At 36.8% G+C, this 8,166-nt stretch overlaps 1 non-coding gene across 1 annotated transcript; it reads right to left on the minus strand.

Moving 5' to 3' along the window:
• Positions 1-3,380: 3,380 nt before the first annotated feature.
• On the minus strand, positions 3,381-3,464 carry LOC123391435. Its single transcript, XR_006606115.1, has one exon. It is a non-coding gene; the product is annotated as a small nucleolar RNA SNORD88 (small nucleolar RNA).
• Between the last annotated feature and the right edge of the window lie 4,702 nt (positions 3,465-8,166).

Raw genomic sequence — 8,166 nt, forward strand, 5'->3', positions numbered from 1 at the left:
AATAACAGAGCTATAAACCTACCTTGCACCAGTGTCAATTTCCTAGTTTTGGTATTGTACAGCTATGTAAGTTGTAACATTGGGGGTAAACCATGTAAAGGGCACATGGGATCTTCTTGCCCTATCTTTGCAACTTCTTATGAATCTATAAGTATTTAAAAATACAAAGTTAAAAATAATCAGACTACATAATTTTATTTCTTTATAAATATTATGACTTTGGCCTATTCGCCTTTAAAGTAGCCTCCTCAATGAAACAGAGCAATAGTTAATTTCTGATGAAAACAGGAAGATACTTGAGATTCAAAAGACAAAGGAGAAAAAAGATACTAGAAAGTGGCTTAGACAAGTAAGAATTTTAAAGTAAGAAATGAGAGGCGGAAAAAAAAAAAAAAAACCCTTGGGAAACAAAAATACATATGTATTGTGAAAATTCAGAGAAGTTAGAATTTCAGAATTAGAAATGTCCTGAGTTCATCTAGGACATTTGCCTAAAAGGGCAAATTTGTGGCTTTGTTCCAACGAGAAATTATACTTATCCAGTAAACAAAAACCTAAAAGTCAATTGAAATTGGTAGACCAAAGCTAGATTTTGAAAAAAATTGAAATAAATAATGTACTTAATTTTGAGTAATACCAAGTCAAACAAACCTATATGAAAATGCTGGTGTCTTATTCATTATATAATCTTAGGCACATTATATAATATCCTTAGGCCTCATCTATAAAACTGGGTAAGGATACCAACTTTTTTCTATGAAAATGTGAAAAGTGAGTAGTGTTGAACATGTATCTCTCTCTCTATATATATGTATACACACACACATACCGTATATATACTTATATACAATATATTATATATGATACATATACATGATACATTAAATTCATGTAATAGACACAAGATATTCTAACTAGCATTATTTAGAGCAATGCTTCCCAAATCCTATCATTACTTATTGCCTCACAATGTAGATTGGTGTCTTGGAAAAAAAACAAATGAAACAAAATAAGCAAACACACATAAAATTATCATCGTAATTAAAAAACAGCACATTATGCTCCTCTCCTGAATTTTCACCACTTGAACTAGCATATTAAAATTCCTTGAGTCAATAATATTTGTCACTTAAACACATGTTTTCTGAGCTTATTTAATTACACCACCATTTAAGGAATGCTTTATTTCATCTTGTGGGGCTCTGCCCTTTTGTTCAAATGGCCCAGAGAGATCGTCATGGACTGAGATTTTTCAAACACTTTCAGCAACAGGATTCTTTTTTTTTTTTTCCCAACTCCATTATATAACATATAAAGGTGATGAATACTTTCCTCAGGCAGTAAAAATCTTCATTATTTGATAGAAGATACTTTATTGTATGCAGAATCCCTAAAGCAACTCAACCTGTCAGGAAAACAGTTTGAAAATCCTGATAGGATGTATCCTTGTGTTTCAGAAAAAGAATTCATCTCCATCAGTTTTTCTCAAACTGAGGTTCACAGACAATATTCTTTGAGAAGCTTTTAAAGTAACATTAGTTTCATTTTGACTACTCCTTAAGAAAGTCAACTATCCGGAATGAACTTTGTGGCCATCTGATAACCCAGCACCCATATGTACCTTCGGTGGCACAGGGTCTCCTATAGCACCTATGTTTAACTCCAGGTCCTCTCAGAATTATGCCAGATGTTTTTCTTGGCTTAAAAGACAAATCTGTTCCTTTTAAATGTAAGGAAATGTTATATAAATTAGAAAATATTTTCCTATTTTTAAGTGATCAGAAGGAAAAAGATTCCTTCTCACATTAGGAAAATATTAACAATGAAACATTTCAGTATTTTCTGTCTTCTATCGTAGTTCCTTTTTATATGCTTATAATTGCCCTAATTCTGTATTCATAGGATACCCATATACATCCTTTGTCTCCCTCCAACCCATGGCATGGTCAAGAACATCTGTGCTCCATGAAAAAGAAAAAAAAAAATCTATGCTCCACAACTTGCTTGAATATAATATTTATTCTCTTATTCCAATCAAATACCCCTTTTGGTCACTGTACCTATCTCCCATATTTTTAAAGAATATGCTTGATTCCTATTTACAACATTGAAACCAGGGGACAACAAAACCTCGTCCTTGATAATCATGATAAGTCTTACTATCTACTTGAGGAAGAGAATGGAAAAAGAGAAGTACACTCTGCATATATTGACACACCAGGGAAAGTGCTATGAAGGAAATAAAGCATATACATTTGATGTAGTGATAGAAAACACCAGAAAAAAAGATTAGTTCAGACTTTATTCTTAGAGCCATGGCAATCTCCTGAAGGGATTTTTGTAGGAAAATAAAATAATTAAAGTTTAAAAAGTAATTTGGGGAGTGCCTGGATGGCTCAGTAGGTTGAGCATCCACCTCTTGATTTCACCTCAGGTCATGATCTTAGGGTCCTGAGATCAAGCAGTGCATCAGACTTAGTGCTCACAGGGTAGTATGCTTCATGAATTTCTCTCTCTCCATCTCTCTGCTCCTCCCTCCACCTTCTCTCTCTCTCTTACTCTCTCTCTTTAAATAGATAAATAAATCATTTTTAAAAAGAAATTTTGGTTGCTGTGTGAAATACAGATTGGAAGAAGACATTACTAGAAGAAAGAGAAGTAATATAACTTTTGAAATTTTCTAGGCAAAAGGTGATGGTGAATTGAACTAAGATGATGACAATAGGTAAAACTTGAGTGCAGAAACAATAAAAACTTGCAGATAGATTTTATTCATGGTGTAAGCAGAAGGAAAGATCAATGACTCTAGATTTATGGCTCAACTCAGATAGTTATGCCATTTATGGAGAAAGAGAAGACTGGCAAAGGAATAAATTTTAGATGGGGTTAAGGAATTAAATGTTTGATCATGAATATGCTAAGTTCACTATGCTTATAAATGACCTACCCAAGAGGAGGTTTTATATAAAACTTACATCGTTGATTATAACAGAAATAGCTTAGTTTCAATATATCAGGTTAGGAGATTTTATCTTATAAATGGTTTTAAAGTCATGAAAAATGATGTTCTTATGAGAAAAGAAGGAGAGATCCATTACCAAATCCTGGAAAACTTCAATATTTAGTTTGGACAAGGAAGAACAAGAAAAAGAGACCAGCAAAAGAGGAAGAAAACTTGGAAAATGAGTTTTCACAGAGATCAAGGGAATAGGACAAAGAAGTTTCCAGAAGAAGAAAGTGGGAAATAATGGTAAATGTCACTTAGGCACCAACATGAAAATTGAACCGTGATCATGAGTGTTACAGTGAAAGAACATTCCATGGAATATGTGGCCAAAAGACCAATCAGAGTCTTAAAAGCTTCGAAACTGAAAATCAACAATTTCCTAGACTCTTCAGAGGTCCTGGGGGGCACTGTGTCCTCAGGGGAGGTCAGAGCCCAGTGCTAAACATCATAGGGGTTCCTAGACTCTTCAGAGAACCAAGGTTACCACAGCTCTAAAGTCTAAAGCAACAGGCATATATTGGGCATGCTCAAGTTTTGCTTCATGGAATCCACAGCTGGCAGGAACACTTAAATGGTAATTACGGAATTCCTAGGGACTGAGTCTGAGCTAGTATGAGACTGAGAAACTCCAGGGGACTAAAGTCATGGGGAGGATCCTACACTTTTGAAGACTTTCCCTCCAGAAACCCCAGTAGAACCTTAGGGTGAGGATCTGAGAATAATCCTCTTACAGCTCTGGAGTGGAAGAATAGTCACTGTGAAATACTCTTAGACTCTTCTCACTAACAAAAACCCAGTTTCTCCAAGTAGTAGAAACCCCCAAGAGGACAACTCTGAAACCTTATTCCAGCAAGAGAAAAGGAATTCTGCTTCACCCCCACCAATTCTAGGCTTCTTGTCTCACCTAAGAAAGGAGAAAATCAAAAACAGATAGAAATAGAGTGATCAGCGTCTGGGCTTCAAGGAAACAGAAAAGGAACACTACTGCCATGGAAGGAAATGGGAAAGAAGAGAAAAGGTAGAACCTGGAAAAGGTATAGAAACATTTGTGAAGCACCACCTGAGACATTGGACCAAGATCGTGACCACAACATCAAGAAGATTTCAGAATATTAATAGAGAGCTAGAAGAGCTATAAAAGACACAGCCTCTCTCTAAGGAACAGTAAAAAGGGAAGCCACAATGCCATGAAAAGAGATGAAAACAAAATGATAGAGGAATCTGAAACCTTTGGTACCTCTGGCCACTATAAACATTAAACACAGCTCAGCTTCTAACCAGATTAGTGTAAATCCTTGTGCTAAATGTTTGTGTCACTCAGTACATATTACCCAGTATAACATGATATCTAGCATTCAATAAAAAAAGACAGGGCATACCAAGAGATAAGAAAAGACACAATCTGAAGTTTCAGGGCAATTATCAGAAACGGACTCATGTAAAACATAGATATGGGAACAAAAAGAATTTAAAGTAACTATGATTAATATGTTAAGGATGCTAACATAAAAAAATAGAAAGTATGCAAGACTGGACAGTAATACCAATAAAGAGAAGGAAACTAGGGGCGCCTGGGTGGCTCAGTGGGTTAAAGCCTCTGCTTTCAGCTCAGGTCATGATCCCAGGGTCCTGGCATCGAGCCCCACATCGGGCTCTCTGCTCAGCAGGAAGCCTGCTTCCTCCTCTCTCTCTGCCTGCCTCTCTGCCTACTTGTGATCTCTGTCTGTCAAATAAATAAATAAATCTTAAAAAAATAAATAAATAAAGAGAAGGAAACTATAAGAAATAACCTAAAAATGAAAGAAACAATAACCGAAATGAAGAATGCCTTTGATGCAATCATTAGTAAACTTGACACAGGGGAGAAAATAATTTGAATTTGGAGATCATTCAATCAAAATTTTACAAAATGAAATGGAAGGACAAAAATACCAGGAGAAGAAAGAGTGGAGCAGAGGAAATATTTGAAGTAATAGTGGTTCAAAACTTTCCAGTATCATTTACAGATACCACACCTCAGATCCAGAAAGTTCAGAAAACAAAAGAGGTTAAATATAAAAAAACAAAAACAAAAACAAAACACTAAAGTATGTATCAAACTGCAGAAAATCTAAGACAAAGATAATATCTTAAAGAAAGTCAGAGAGAAAATATACCTTACCTTCACAAGAACAAGAATAAAATTTACCTTGACCTTCTCTTCAGAAATCATACAAGAGGAGAGTGGAATAAAATATTTAATTTATTGAAGGAGAGAAAATCCACTGGCCTAAAATTATATATATCCAGTGAAATAAATCTTTAAAAGTGAAGTAGAAATAAAAACTTTCTCAGATAAACAAAAACCAAAAAAGTTAATTGCCAGTAGACTCATCTTGAATAAAATATTAAAAGAAGTTCTTCAGGCAGAAAGAAATCTAGGTCAAAAACATGGATCTATGTAATGAAAGGAAAAGCACTTGAGAGGTAATAAGTTAAAGTCTATAAAGTCTTTTATTTTTTATTCATAGTTAAAAGATAATTTTAATACAACAATACTATCCCAGTTTTGGATAATTATAACATATGGATAAGATAAATGAAAGACAGCAACATCAGAAGGAACAGATATGAAATATCAAAATACTGTTTTATGATAACATAAAAAGCTTAATTAAAAGCAGAGAGTCAGAAAAAGACAAAGAACAAATGCAGTGAATAGAAATATTTATAAAGGTGATAGATTTTAATCTAGCTATATCAATAATCACTAACATTTGTGAATGGTTTCAACATGCCAGTTACAAGACAAAGATTATCTATTGATTTAAAACAGCAAAAGCAAGAAGACACAACTCTATGCTATCGATAAGAAACCCATTTTAAATGTGAAGATTCAGGTGAAAAGTAAAAGAGTGGGGAAGTATACTAACCTAATATTTGCCAAAAGAAACCAGGAATTTCTATATTTTTTTTTAACATTGATTGATTGATCGATTGATGAGAGAAAGAGCGTGAGCAGTAGGGTCAGAGGGAGAGTGAGAGAGAATCTCAACTAGACTCCGCACTGAGCATGGAGCCAATATGGGGTTCGATCCCACCACTCTGAGATCACAACCTGAGCCGGAACCAAGAGTCAGATGTTTAACCAATGTGCCACCCGGGCACCCCAGAGTTCCTATAAGAACTTCAGAGTAAGGAAAGTCATGAGGGATAAAGAAGGACATTATGATAAGGATAAAGAGGATACCATTCTAAGAAGACATAATGATCCCCCCTGTACATAATAACAGATCATCTCCATATAAGAAACAAAAGTAAAAGAACTGAAAAGAGAAACAGACAAATCCATGTGAGAGTTTTCAACATCTCTTAGATAGTACCAGCAGATAGAAGGAAATAAGGATAGATAACCTGAAAAGCAGGGTAGCAATATCAATCAACAGGATCGGATTGATGTTTGTAGAATACTCTATCCAAAACAGTGGAATACAGGAGGAGTCAAGATGGCGGAGAAGTAGCAAGCTGAGACTGCTTCAGCTAGCCGGAGATCAGCTAGATAGCTTATCTAAAGATTGCAAACACCTGAAAATCCATCGGCAGAAGAGAAGAAGAACAGCAATTCTGGAAACAGAAAAACAACCACTTTCTGAAAGGTAGGACTGACGGAAAAGTGAATCCAAAGCGACGGGAAGATAGACCCCGGGGGGAGGGGCCGGCTCCCGGCAAGCGGCGGAGCAACCGTGCACAAAATCAGGACTTTTAAAAGTCTGTTCCGCTGAGGGACATCGCTCTAGAGGCTAAACCGGGGCGAAGCCCATGCGGGGTCAGCGTGGCCTCAGGTCCCGCAGGGTCACAGAAGGATCGGGGGTGTCTGAGTGTCGCAGAGCTTGCGGGTATTGGAACGGGAAAGCCGGCTACAGAGACAGAGCCGACAGTAAGCTCACAGCTCCGTGTTACCTTGAACCGGTCAGAGGCTCGGTGAGCTCGGAGCGTGGCGGAGGTCAGGCAGACGGGAGTAACTGGGCGCGGTTCTCTGAGCGCGCACTGAGGAGTGCGGCCCTGGGCTCTCGGCTCCTCCGGGCCGGAGACCAGGAGGCCGCCATTTGTATTCCCGTCCTCTGGAACTCTACGGAAAGCGCTCAGGGAACAAAAGCTCCTGAAAGCAATCCCGAGCGGATTACTCACCCCGGCCCTGGGTAAGGGCGGTGTAATTCCGCCTGGGGCAAAGACACTTGAGAATCACTACAACAGGCCCCTCCCCCAGAAGATCAACAAGAAATCCAGCCAAGACCAAGTTCACCTACCAAGGAGTGCGGTTTCAATACCAAGGAGAGAAGCAGAATTCCAGAGGAGGAGAAAGCCAAGCACGGAAATCATGGCTTTTTTCCTGTGATTTTTTTTAGTCTTGCAATTAATTTAATTTTTTCTTTTTCATTTTTTTTTTTTTCTCGCCTTCGGGTAAAATTTTTTTTTAACTGTTACCTTTTTCTTTTTTAACGATTTTATACTAGTTTATCTAATATATATATATTTTCTTTTTTACATTTTTCTTAGGTGTATTCTTTTTTTAAAAATTCTTTTCTTTTCTTTTCTTTTTTTTTTCTTTTCTTTTTTTTTTTTTTTTCTTTCTTCCTTTTTGAACCTCTTTTTATCCCCTTTCTCCCCACTCACGATTTTGGATCTCTTCTAATTTGGTTAAAGCATATTTTCCTGGGGTTGTTGCCACCCTTTTAGTATTTTACTTGCCCCTTCATTTACTCTTATCTGGACAAAATGACAAGACGTAAAAATTCAACACAAAAAAAAGAACAAGAGGCAGTACCGAAGGCTAGGGACCTAATCAATACAGACATCGGTAAAATGTCAGATCTAGAGTTCAGAATGACAATTCTCAAGGTTCTAGCCGGGCTCGAAAAAGGCATGGAAGATATTAGAGAAACCCTCTCGAGAGATATAAAAGCCCTTTCTGGAGAAATAAAAGAACTAAAATCTAACCAAGTTGAAATCAAAAAAGCTATTAATGAGGTGCAATCAAAAATGGAGGCTCTAACTGCTAGGATAAATGAGGCAGAAGAAAGAATTAGTGATATAGAAGACCAAATGACAGAGAATAAAGAAGCTGAGCAAAAGAGGGACAAACAGCTACTGGACCACAAGGGGAGAATTCGAGAGATAAG

This window comes from Mustela putorius, unplaced genomic scaffold (assembly GCF_011764305.1).
Source record: "Mustela putorius furo isolate JIRA1106 unplaced genomic scaffold, ASM1176430v1.1 tig00000224_pilon_pilon_pilon, whole genome shotgun sequence".
Lineage (NCBI taxonomy): Eukaryota > Metazoa > Chordata > Mammalia > Carnivora > Mustelidae > Mustela > Mustela putorius.